The sequence below is a fragment of the Vitis vinifera genome, chromosome 15 (assembly GCF_030704535.1).
Source record: "Vitis vinifera cultivar Pinot Noir 40024 chromosome 15, ASM3070453v1".
In the NCBI taxonomy this organism is placed as follows: Eukaryota; Viridiplantae; Streptophyta; class Magnoliopsida; order Vitales; family Vitaceae; genus Vitis; species Vitis vinifera.
In genome coordinates this window covers 2979666-2993784 of record NC_081819.1, presented here as the reverse complement: position 1 = coordinate 2993784, position 14119 = coordinate 2979666, and the positions used below count along the sequence as shown (strand labels likewise).

The window sequence follows — 14119 nt, the reverse complement described above, 5'->3', positions numbered from 1 at the left end:
TGCAAGGGGAAGTGGAGTTATTTCGTGCCACTCACTACAATGAAAGTAAAGGATGGATCAATGACACAACTAAATCTCGATATGTAAGAGTCATGTTACTTGTAGTTGCAAAAATTAAAATTTTCTTTTCATTATATGCTATGTAACATGTTCACTAATTGAAAACTATATTTCTTAGGAAGAGATGCGTAAGCTTCAAGAGCAAAGTACCCAAGATGGAGATACTCCTATCTCTGACTTGGAGATAACTCAAAGAGTACTAGGGAAGCGATCAGGTTATATTCGAGGTTTGGGATATGGGTCACGACTTAAGCATTCGACTACAACTGAATTTCCTGATGAAGAAACAGAGAGGTTAAGACAACAAATCACAAAGTTAGAGGAGTTTAAAACAACAGCTACCACTCAATTGGAGGAATTAAAGGCAATGATCCAGACATTGATGCCACAACAAACTAACACTTCTAACCAACCACCACCTCATTCTAGCTCAACTTCCCAACCACCATCGTCACCATCGAGTTGATATTATTATGTGGTTTGCTATTATTTATTGGTCACTTTTATTTTAGACAATATTCGAATGGTACTTGGAAAATGTTATTTGTACGTATGTTTTGCATTGATGAAACAAATGTTTTAATGTTTACTTATTTTCTATATATTATTCTATTTTTACATTATTAAATGTTTTATTTATATAATATCATTGTATATTTGAAATCTTTCAATATCATATAGGTTTATGTAGGTTTCAATAGGATTATTTAAAATTTTAAAAATTAACAATAATATTATATAGAGAGGAAATTATTTCATTCGAAAATAATACAAAGAGGAACTTCGTTTCATTATTTCATCTCCTATATGAATTCGAGATAAAATTATTTTATTGCCTAAACATTATTAGTTTTTCAAGATGAAATCATTTTGTCTCCAATTGTAATTGAAACATTTAGAGACAAAATTTGTTTGTTACTCAAACTATCTGTCAACATTTTGGGACAAAAATAGTTTCTCCCCAAATGTAAGTGGAAGTATATGGAGATAAAATTATTTCGTTGTAGAAACTATGGGTTAACATGATGGAGATGAAAAAATTGTCTCCTAATATATGAAGTAACATTTAGAGACAAAATTTGTTTGTTACCCAAACTAATTGTCAACAATTTGAGACGAAAATATTTCCTCCCCAAATATAAGTGGAAATATATGGAGATAAAATTATTTCGTTGTAGAAACCATGTGTCAACATAATGGAGATGAAAATAGTTTGTCTCCTAATGTACAAAGTAACATGTAGTGACAAAATTTTTTTGTTGCCAAATGAAATATTTTGTTACCAAATAGTTTACTCGATATTTGAAAATCTAATTCCAAACGAAACATTTTATCTTAGGCCACAAAAAAAACTCGTTTCCAAATAGTGTCGGCCACAAAATTTTGTTTTGTCATAAATATGTTTTCGTAACAAACGTTAATTATTCGTCTCCAAAAACATAGGGTGACACAAATATCGAGACAATGAACGAGACGAAACTTTTCGTTAGGAAAGCCTTTTGGCTACAAAAGGCATATTGTTGGAGACAAAACATTTCATCCATGATCATGTACTTTGTTGTAGTCATACAGCCTATTCTCGGGTTGATGAAGAAGAAGAAGAGAAGAAGAAAAAAAAAACAAGAGAAATGTCCCCCATATGAAGGAGTCTACAATATGACATTTCTTTAAAAAATAAATTTTATTTTTTAAATAAATAAAATATGTTTTTATAAATAAAAAAATAGGTTTTATATATAAAATAGATATTGTGAACCCTACATTTCGGCTCATGAGTTTCCACTCGATGGTAAGCTTGATTTTATTTGAAAATGATTTTATTTATTAAGAAAATGACTTGGAGTCGCCACTTATTTTTGTTTTATTTTTAAAGGGTAACCAAAATAAGAAAGAAAACTCCAAGTGTGACTCCTTATTTTGGAAAATGTGGTCTATGAAAAACAGGATCGGGTTCGGGGGTTAGGTTACTTATCAGGAAGGTACGATGAAGACCGTAGCATCCCTCTAAGTCTCTAAAAACGGGTCCCTACTAATAAAATGAAGCAATTATGGCAATTGATGAGTCAATCAATGAATACATAGAACGATCATGCATATATGAGAATCAGAACATGCATAGAGAATGACTAGGATGCGAGTAGATATGTACCTGGGCGACGAGCCACAATGAGCTATCAAGAAATGAGATTAATGCACAAATAATGGTCATAAAACATAGCTCACGTGCCACTAAATCGAGTACGAAATCATCATATATCACAATTCAATCAAATTGATTTTCAAGGGAAACATCCAATAATGTTGGGCCCCCGCCAAAGCCCAATTTATTTTTGAGTGAATCAATTTCATAAATTCTATCACTTAGAATTATGAAAATAAATTCACACTTAAAACATTTTGAAAATCAAAGAAAATTCGAAAGTGGCTTGCCGGAAAGAAAATGATGGCCAAATTTTATTGGGAAATAGGTTTTTGGAACCTAAAAACTCCAAGGATGAAGAAAAATGTGGAATTAGGATTATTTAAAAACCAAAATTTGAAGATTATTTACAAAAAAGGGTTTTAGTCGAAGATGAGGAAACAGTAGGTAACACGTGGCCCGAAAGGTGGCCATACATATGGCACACCATGCAATGAGTGTTTCTTCCTGCAGCTTCTCTTTCCGGTTTTCTCCTCTCTGGTCTATAACTCTCTTAAGAGTTTCTTGGATCCTAAACATCATTTCCTCAAGCCCGTAAAAGTGTATATAGATTCCACCATTCAAGAGCTTGAAAATCTCATCACTATTCCTCAATCTTATTCTGAACCTGCATCTTGCCTCCATTCTTTCTCTTTTGTCTTCTGATAAGAGCCATGTTTTATCTAAACTGACCTGGATAGTCTTTGAGATACTTGATGAACTCATCTTCATAGAGGAGACTGCCAGTATTGCAGCAGTTATAAAGACACTCAGTACTTTCTTGAAAACATCGCCACTAAAGATTGAACTTGGTTCCCCCAAACCATTCCAAGCAACAATTATCATGGCCCGTAAGCACAAATGAAGAAACTCCACATTCTATCAAAGCTTCTGAAAATATTCCAAGAGGAACGTATCTCAACAAAATTAACTTTTCCCATCCAGCGCTCTCTGGTAGTTGGTTTGCCATCCCCATTTCTTTCCCAATGGATCTCTTCTATAGGCAGATAAAAGAAATCGGCATCTGCACGCATTGGCCAACATAGTCGGAAGCAATCAACTGACCAGAAGTATTCATTTAAATCATCATAGTTCCTCCATTGGGAATGCTTAGATTTTCCCCTTTCGTTCCTATCAACTTCCTTTGCGATCACTTCATAGATAGGAGTAACCACTTTCTTTAAGAAAGCCTCTTCTTCACCTCCACAGGCTGGTTTCACATGTTCACCTATCATGGGACTGACATTCCCAGCCAGCATACCATACAGCTCAAATGCCATATGATGATGAATATATGACAGGCATTCTGGCATGAATCTTAAGTTTATAGCTGCTCCCCAAATGAGAAGATATAAGCCCATGTACAATAGTTTGCGATGCTACATTTCCTGTTGTATAGTTGGTAGCCAAAGACTGCTTTTCTGATCCAAGTACTTGCACCATTTTTTTGTAATTCTTGAACAGTTTCTCCATCACTTCTGTCAGTACACATTTGCAAGTAATAAAATCAGATGTTCCCTTTTACTGGCCACATTATCCTTCTGAAATCTAAACATTGCCTGTAGCCAGTCTAAAATGTCTTCACCGTTTTTCTTCTTGTAATCCCGTGGCCATGGAAGACCCCTTGTGTTACGAGGAGCATAAACAGCAACTTGAATATCTGGATATCTCATAATTGCCTGGTTTGCACTATCAGGATCAAGAGGAAGAATATTGTAAGGGACATATATCTGTCTTCTCCGCAACCTGATTTTGAGCTTCTAAAATCTCACGATCAACTTCAGTAGCCTGAGTATGATTAACAGCTTTCAAAACCCCAAATAGAACATTAGTGGTCTGATATGCTTTTGTGAACTGTGCCCGATCAGTTTCATTGGCAGCATTTTGTAAAGCTGGGATATATTTTTTTGTAGTGATGCTGATGAAAAAAAAAAAAAAACTCTGCATGAGCTGGTCTTATTTCAACGTTCACAGCACCAGTCTTCAGAAAGGCGTGTTCGCTTTGGTGGAAACCTCGTTGTAGAGAGAACATGGATTCGGCAACTGGGTCTCCTCAACCTTAGCAGCTTTGGTGAAACGATCCCCATATTCTTCAACGGAGATGTTGAGGACGAGCTTCTGAACCCTCACCAAATATGAGAGTTTGCTCTTCAAAATCAATGAAAATGTGCGTTATGGGGATACAGCCACGGGGTAGCATGTAGATCAAATCAGTGGGAAATTGATAGTGGGTATGAAGGGTACTAAGGAGGATGAACGTGCATGTAGAGCAACGGGCAGGTATGGTACACGGTGTGAATATATAGGTACGGTGGGCTTTAAAGATATGGGTATCCTTAGTGAACTAGGTAGTGAGAAAAAAAAAAGATTAGTGAGTGTTGAAAGATGTGGTGAAACGGGACGGGTTTGCAAGTGTTGAATGGGGTTGTGGGTAGTAAGAGAAAGAAGTATGAGGGGCATGAGAGACATGCTGGACAGGGAATATGATTCTTGGGTGGTGGCAAAAGTGAATACGAATTGTGCAGTAGGTATGAAGCAATGGGTTGGATGGAGACTAGGATGGAGAAGGTGGTAAGCATGGAATGGGTTTAATGGGTTTAGAAAGAATTGATGACATATATGGGTGTGGAAAATGGGTATTTACATGGGTATTACGGGGGATGGCTATGCATATTGGGTAGGATAAATAAGCATATGTAGGGTTTGCATGGATATTGAGACAAGGCGTACTGTTGGAGGAATAAGAGCAAGGGACTGCACAAGGTGGAGATTGGGATTTCTTGTGAACTCCCTCACCAATGGAGTTGTGAAAGGAAGACCATCTGATTCAACTCTCTTCTTGATATATTCCTTGAAATGAGGTTGGTACTTCCTTGGTTCATTATTCATCAAAGTCTCCATATATGAGCTGTCACAATCACCACAAATACACTTTCGATGAACCTTGGCATCAAGCTGCTTGCTATCATTTGAGAGTCCAACAAATCCCTTGTCACTATGCGGTATGTCCAAGCCGTTATTCGATGTTCCCTTCGGAACACCAAACATACGATCGCCAGTTGTTGTTCTTGTTATTCAATTTTGATCTCCATTATCACCAACAATAGAAACTGAACATATATACATATATATCAATCCTGAAAACATGTCATGATCACCAGATAGGGAATGAACGAACATGAGTCCATTTTGCTTTTGTTTTAAACAAGATATGGATCTTCTAAGGCTGTGGAGGGCACCACCTCTTTCTGAATTCTCTCTGACGATGGGAGCAGGAGAGAAACGGGTCTATTCTTATTTCAAAATGATGTAATGAAACTAAACAGACACTTAGTCTTTGGATTTATACCCTCCTGCCTTAGGGACCATACCCTTTGGCTATTGGGTCTCACAAATCTTAGGTCCCACAAATCTTAGGTCCATCATCTAAGGCTCGTGATGGCTTTGGGCTCTACACATAAGGTGGCCCATACTGTGGAAAATCGATACAAAACAAATATCAAAAGGCGAATAGCTTAGTCATGTACCATTGTTAAATATGTGTGAATCCATATCTTAACAATCTCCCACTTGGACCACACATATTACAAAACAATGTTCATGATAGTACTTTATTGAGCTCATCTTGCTATTTTATCTTAATATCCTTAAATAATCCTGTCTACTAGTTATGCTAATATAGGATCAAAGCGGCCTTCGTTAATCATAATTATAACTAGACCCATCAATGATCACAATATTAACAAAATTAGCAACATGGATCAAGTATGGATGTGTAGCATGGAAATTACATAGAATATGATCTCTAATATGTCTATTTCCGATTGGTCCCACTTTATGACTAAAAAAATAGTCAAATTCCATTTTCAACACTTGATGTTAAACTGCTTCTGAAAGTCATCATTTCAATTCAGAGTATTCAAACACAATAGTCTTTTAAAATCAAAGTTTGTACAGATAACATAACATAATATCACATCAAGAAAACAAACACAAAGTCTAAATACAAACTCCCACTATACTAGCACATCATCAATGTGTACAACACCCATATGTGTGACATGCTCATGATATACTTTGGGTGGCAAATCCTTAGTGAGCAGATCCACAATCATGGAGTTTGTGCTTATGTGTTCAATCGATACTCGAAGACTCTGAACTCTTTCTTTCACAACCAAGAACTTGATGTCAATGTGTTTAGACTTTGACGAACTTCGGTTATTCTTAGAATACAATTCTACGGCTTTATTATCACAGTTGATTCTCAATGGTTTCTCAATCCCATCAACAATTCACAACTGAGTGATAAAATTCAGCAGCCATATCCCATGGTTTGATGCCTCGTAGCAAGCTATGAATTCTACCTCCATGGTGGAAGAAATAATAAGTGTTTGTTTAACACTTTTCCATGAAACTGCTCCTCCAGCTAACATGAAGATGTAACTTGAAGTGGATCTCCTGCTGTCAAGTCATCCCACGAAATCGGAGTCTGAATATCCCATGATCTCTAAATGACTGGATCTACGATATGTGAGCATATAGTCTTTAGTTCTTTGTAAATACCGCATAACCCGTTTTGCCTTTTTCCAGTGATCCATTCCCGAGTTACTTAAATATCTACCTAGCATTCCAACAATGTACACAATATCCGGACGCGTACAAACTTGCGCATACATGAGACTTCCTATTGCCGAGGCATAGGGAAACTTCTCCATATCCTTCTTCTCAAGTTCATTTTTCGAACATTGGTGCAAACTAAATTTGTCGCCTTTTGCCACAGGCGTGTCTCCTGGTGCACAATTGGTCATGCCAAATCTACTCAAAACTTTATCGATGTAGGCCTTTTATGATAGCCCAAGTATACCTCTTGAACGATCCCTATAGATCTGTATACCAGCATAAAAGATGCATCACCAAGATCCTTCATATCAAATTTACTAGACAGAAATCGCTTGGTTTCATGCAAAAGTCCCACATCACAACTTACAAGTAGAATATCATTAACATATAACCCCAAGATAATGAATTTGCTCCCACTGAACTTGAGGTATATGCATTGATCAACGATGTTCTCCTTAAAACCAAATGAAGTAATCACTTGATCAAACTTCCAGTACCATTGTCGGGATGCTTGCTTTAAACTATATATGGACCTTTTTAATTTGCATACAAGTTGCTTTGAATCATTAGACTCAAAGTTCTCCGGTCGCACCATGTATATTACTTCATCAATGTTACCATTAAGAAACGCAGTTTTAACGTCCATTTGATGCAGTTTTAAATCATAATGAGCTACAAGTGCCATGATGATTCTAAAAGAGTCCTTTAACGAAACCGGTGAAAAGGCCTCCTTATAATCAATGCCTTCCTTTTGAGTGAAACCTTTTGCGACTAAGCGTGCCTTATACCTAACAATGTTGCCTTTTGAATCCCGCTTGGTCTTAAAAATCCATTTACAACCAATCGGTTTTACACCTTCAGGCAACTCTATTAGGTCCCCAACACCATTGTCTTTCATTGATTTCATCTCATCCTTCAGGGCTTCTATCCATTTTTTAGAGTCAGAACTTTGTTTGACTTGACTAACTGAAATTGGATCGTCTTCCAGACCCATGTCAAACTCATGTTCTTAGAGATATACAACATAATCATCTGAAATTGTACTTCTCCTTTCTCTAGTGGATCTCCTTAGTGGCACTTGTACTTGAGGTTCTTGAGGTTCTTGAGTTACCTCTTCATGAACTTGAATCGGTTCCATAACTAGAGTAAGAGGAATCTCATGTGTGTCTTGAATTTTTGTTATCGACTGTACATTCTGAATAGTGTCATCAAATATAATATGACCATGTCCAGTCGTAATAATAGGAATACTAACAGATTCCTCTTCAAAGACCACCTTTCTTAACGGTTCTCTCCCACTTAACTCAACATCCTCAATGAACTTAGCATTGCTCGTTTCAAAGAAGAATCTAGTTGAGGGGTCATAAAATTTGAAGCCTCTCGGCCTTTCAGAATACCCTACAAAGTAGTAGCTCACTGTTTTGGAGTCCAATTTCTTTTCATTTGGCTTGTACGGCCTAGCTTCAACTGAACAACCCCAAACATGCAAGTGCCTAATACTAGGTTTCTTGCTAGTCCATAACTCATATGGGGTTTGGGCTACTGCTTTGCTTGGTACTCTATTCAAAATGTAAACTGCAGTTTTGATGGCTTTGCCCCAAAGTGATTCCGATAAGGTGAAATGACTAATCATGCTTCTTACCATATCCTTAAGAGTATGATTTCGCCTCTCAGCTACACCATTTTGGCTCGGAGTCCCTGGCATGGTGTACTGAGGAACGATACCACACTCCATCAAATATTTGGCAAATGGCCCTGGACATTGTTCACCGAATCCGTCATATCTACCATAATATTCACCTCTACGGTCAGATCTGACAACCTTTATTTTCTTGCTTAGTTGGTTCTCAACTTTAACTTTGAAATTCTTAAACACATCTAATGACTGAGACTTCTCATGAATCAAATAAAGATAGTCATAGCGTGAGTAATCGTCAATGAAAGTGATAAAATATTGTTGTCCATTCCAAGAAGGTGTAGGAAATGGACCACAAATGTTCATATGTATCAATTCCAAGACGTCACTGCACCTATTGGCATCATTTTTCCTCATATTTGTTTGTTTACCCTTAATGCACTCTATACAGACTTGAAAGTCTGAGAAATCAAGTGGGTCAAGAATTCTTTCTGACACAAGCCTTTGAATTCGTTGATTTGAAATGTGACCCAAATGTCTGTGCCATAACATTGATGAATTCTCATTTATTAATTTTCGCTTAATGCCATAATTACTTGAATGCAAGGTTTCATTTCCATTAGTGGCTTTTATGTTCAATTTGTATAATTTTTATGTTAGACTACCTGTACCAATAACGTTTGAATTTAGATAAAGACTAACCATTCCATTTCTAAATGAACAACAATATCCAAATTTGTCCAGACATGAAACATAAATTAAATTCCGTCTAAATGACGGTACTACAAAAGTCTCTTCCAAATCCAAAGTACATCCAGAGTCTAACTGTAATCTAAAAAGACTAATAGCCTTGACTACAGCCTTGTTGCCATTTCCCACATAGATGTATCTTTCACCATCAGTTGGCATTCGGCTTCTTAGGCAACTCTGCATCGTGACACTTATGTGAGTAGTTGCACTCGTATCTATCCACCAAGTGTCAATAGGCACTACAGCTAAATTAATTTCTGAACAAACAAAGTTGAGAAGTGCACCTTTCTTTTCAAGCCAAGCAGCGTATTTGGTACATGTCTTCTTCATATGACCAACCTTTTTGCAAAAGAAACAAGTAATCTCCTTATTTTGTTTCTTCTGCACCTTCTGCTTTGATGTCCCAGAAACTGCAGTTTGTTTTCCTTTATTGTCCCTCTTTCTTTTCTTGTTGGTACCAAATCCATGAGATGTGGAAGCCAAGTGAGCACTTTCTATCTTCTCTTGTTTCAATCTCTCTTCCTTTTGTACACACTGAGCAATAAGCTCATTCAAAGTCCATTTTTCCTTTTGTGTGTTGTAACTGATTTTGAATGGACTAAATTGTGTAAGCAGAGAGATCAAGACCAAGTGCATGAGTATGTCTTCCGACAACTCTAACTTTAGTGCCTTGAGTCTAGTCACAAGATTAGACATTTCCATAATGTGCTCCCTTATATTCTCTTTCCATTTATACCGCATAGAGACAAGCTTACTAAGAATAGTGTTTGTCTCAACCTTTTCGTTTGCAGCGAATCGGTTTGCTATCTGGTCCAAGAATGCCTTGGCTCGGGTTTCCTTAGGTATTGCACCCCTTATAGCTTCTGGAATTGAGTGCTTCATTATCATTAATAGACTCATGCGATTGGATCGCTCCCATTTTTCCATAATAGACCTTTGCTCAACAATGCTGGCACTAGTAAGATCTGAAGGGCGATCCTCTCTTAATGCATAGTCTAAATCTATGCACCCGAGCACAATTATAACGTGCTCCTTCCATTTCTTGAAGTTTGTGCCATTAAGCACAGGAATGTTATTGACATTTGCAAATATAGAAGATGTTGAATTCATAATAATAAAGCTCATAATCAATCATATAATCATCACACATACATGAATAAATAAAATTTAACATATATATGCATGTGGACATATAACAATATACCTAGCACAAACATCAATATTCAGTCTTTGGATGGAAATATTAACTTGTTATTGGTATCATTTTCAAAATTAATTCATAAATATTGACAAAAATCAAAGCAATATGTCGGTCTTTGGACTGACATATAGAATGCAAGATAATTTTATATCACATATTTATGACTACTTTATTTATTATTATATAAAATAATCTTCCTTTAGGCCGATTATTTTATATAATAATAACATGCTTACTTATTTCAAAATAAATAAAATTACGTAACACATGTTACTTTGGCAACAAATATACATAACCTATTCATTTTAAAATGTTAAACACAAACGTAACAAGAAATAATGAATTCCAAAAAAAAAAATACAAAAATTCATCAGAATTATAATTTTATTGGTATAAAATCATCAATAAGCATAAGAGTTATGTAGCTTAGTTGGTTGAGTGCAAGGCTCTCAACCTTGTGGTCATGGGTTCGAGCTCCTTTCAGTCCGCCCTTCCTCTTTTTACAGAATTGTACAATTTAATTGGCTTGCCCATCATATGGACGTGGCTTATGCAGTGGTTCACTTCCCATATTTAAGCCTAATAGGGTGGCTCATTTTGGCCTCATTTTGGCCAAAAGAATTCAGGCCATATTTAAGCACTTAACCTTCATGGGCCATTATTCCAATTAATTTTCTTTTTTATCTTATCTTATATAGCCTCGTTTGCAGCCGCCTCACCCTTGGAACAGTACCAAAGGTGTCTTCGAACGACACCGGCGGTGAAACGCCGCCGCCATCACCGGAACAGTGATTTCCCATCGCCAGGTGCCATTGTAGCGGCGCCTGAACGACGTCGTCAACTAGGAACGACGCCAAAACAGCATCTTTTTTTATCGCCTAAAATGGCGCCAGAATGGTGCTCTTCCAGGCGGTGTTAGTGGCGCAAGGCAGATGAGGCCTGCAACGCCTTCTCTAACCACCGATCTGCAAAAATAACAACGCTACAGCGAGGCCAAAATGGTGCAACAGTGGCACCAAAATGACGCTCCTCCGATCGCCTAAAATGGTGCTGCTAATGGCGCCTGAACGACTCTTCCAATGATGTCTGAATAACGCCTCCAATGGCGCTTCCTATGGCGCCTGAACGGTGCTGCAAATGGGGCCTCCAATGGTGCTTCCTATGGCGCCTAAACGGCGCTGCAAATGACGCCTCCAATGGCGCTGCAAATGGCGCCTCCAATGGCGCTTCCTATGGCACCTGAACGGTGCTGCAAATGGTGCCTCGAACGACGCCTAAAAATGGCGTTTCCAAAGGCGCCTGAATGGCGCCAGAATGGTGGCTGAGGCACACGTTGAATGGCGCCTGAACAATGCCTAGTATGGCGCCTAAAACGGTGCCTAAAGTGCACTTGAAGTGCGCCTGAAACGGCGCCCCTCACCGACATTGGATGGCCCTTGAACGGCCTCTGAACGCCTATAAGAAGACCTACAACATTGCCTTCAATACCTTTTTTTATTATTTTATTGGCCCAAATTCTTTATTGTTTCCCTGACCTTTCGTTTGTGTTTTTAAAGATTGTTTTTGGTGAAAATGGAATCAGAACCTCGCTCTGATACCAATTGTTATTCAATTTTGATCTCCATTATCACCAACAATAGAAACTGAACATATATACATATATATCAATCCTAAAAACATGCCATGATCACCAGATAGGGAATGAACGAACCTAAGTCCATTTTGCTTTTGCTTTGAACAAGATATGGATCTTCTAAGGCTATGGAGGGCACCACCTCTTTCTGAATTCTCTCTAACGATGGGAGCGGGAAAGAAACGGGTCTGTTCTTATTTCAAAAGAATGTGATGAAACTAAACAAATACTTAGTCTTTGGATTTATACCCTCCTACCTTAGGGACCATACCCTTTGGCTATTGGGCCTCACGAGTCTTAGGCCCATCATCTAAGGCTCATGATGGCATTGGGCTCTACACATAAGGTGGCCCATACTATGGAAAACAGATACAAAAAAAATATCAAAAGGCGAATAGCTTAGTCATGTACCATTGTTAAATATGTGTGAGTCCATATCTTAACAGTTCTCACAAGTCCAACATCAAAAAGGGCATGGAATAGCCATCTGCTCTCTGTGGGTTCTATAGAGTAAGAGTTGGTAGGCATTATTCCCATAAAAATGGAAATCATCTCTTTATGATTGCCTCTAATAAGTAGACCACATAGGACCTCACAGACAATGTCATCTCTTCCAACATCATTATCAAGCTTAGATCAAACCTTGTATTGTGCAAATACTCCTCTAGTATCATTCTTAAAGAAGATTCCAGTCCATGCATCGGTATGTGTATTGAAGACCATCAATAATGCCCCTTTATGCCCGCCACAGGGAATAGGCATATCATGCCGAACGTTCCTCTAATTACTCTGTCTTTCGATAGAGACCAGAACAACATAGTAAACAGAGCAAAAACTCCTCCTAAAGTTATCCAAAGGATGAATAATGGACTAGAGGCAGGCCTACCAACAACTGGTGAACAAATTGCATAAGAGTCACTAAATATGCTATTGATACACACAAAGCAGAGCCTGTAACTTCAACAACTTCATCAACTTAAACTGCCCAAGCAATCTCATCTGTTTTCCTTGTCCAGTCATCTCCCAAAACTCTAATGCTGAGCTCCTTCAGAAACACTACAATCCCGATAGCTAGCCTAAACATAATACCTTCTCCAAAAGATGTCAGAAATAAAGGGGAAAGTGAAGAAAAGAAGAAGAAGAAGAAGAAGAAGAAGAAGAAAAATAGAGTATATAGAAGGGAAGATAATGTCGTTAAATCCAAGCTCCATTTCATGAAGATCAAGGAGCTTTCAAAAGAGACTGGTGGAAGGGTCTGAATGAACTTAACACACAAACACAAAGCATAACCAACATGCAACTCATATAGGAGGAAAACAGGGACCAAGTAAACGAAAATCATAATCAGGTTTAACTCGTTAGATAGTCAAAGCAAGCATCTAAATACCAACAAGAAGCATAATGTAACTGCAAAAATGGAGATCCTAAAATGTGAGATAATTAAACCTGAACGACTCCCTTCGAACAAAAATTTGCTTGGCCTCTAGCAACTTGCAGCCTTCCTCATCTATTCCACTCTGTAAAAACTCCCTTGCTCCTCTAGTAACCTTCTCTCTCTGGTAATCTCTCAAGCAAAAGAAAAAAAAATGCCTCCTCCCCCTTCCAAGCTACTTTCTCCTCTCACAGACGTCTCTCCATACTCTCTCTGTTACCCAGTTTCTTCAGCTCAAAAAACACCTTAAAAAAAAAAACTCTGTAAAACCACTCACCAAAACCCCTCTCTCCTAGCAGCTTGCTCTCCAAGCTAAGGAAAAAAAAACCCCTCAAGGATATCTCTTTCTCTGTGGATGCCGAATACGCTCCTCCTTTCACCTCTATCTTACCTCCCCCCTCCCCTCCCCAAAGTTAACCTCTGCCCCCCCACCCCCAAATATCTCTCCAAACCAGCAACAAAAACACCACCCTCAGCTCACTAATGGCCTGCAGCTTTTCAGAATATCTCTTGACAGGTGTCTCATCCTCATTGGTCCTCCAAACCACTAGCCTGATTCCTCACTAGCCAACCATGAATGGACGCATGGCTCCTTGAGAGCCCTCCAC

The 14119-nt window shown here is 38.0% G+C and overlaps 1 pseudogene; it reads right to left on the bottom strand.

Moving 5' to 3' along the window:
- Positions 1–320: 320 nt before the first annotated feature.
- LOC132255158 (callose synthase 3-like) lies at positions 321–11246 on the bottom strand (annotated as a pseudogene).
- Positions 11247–14119: the final 2873 nt, after the last annotated feature.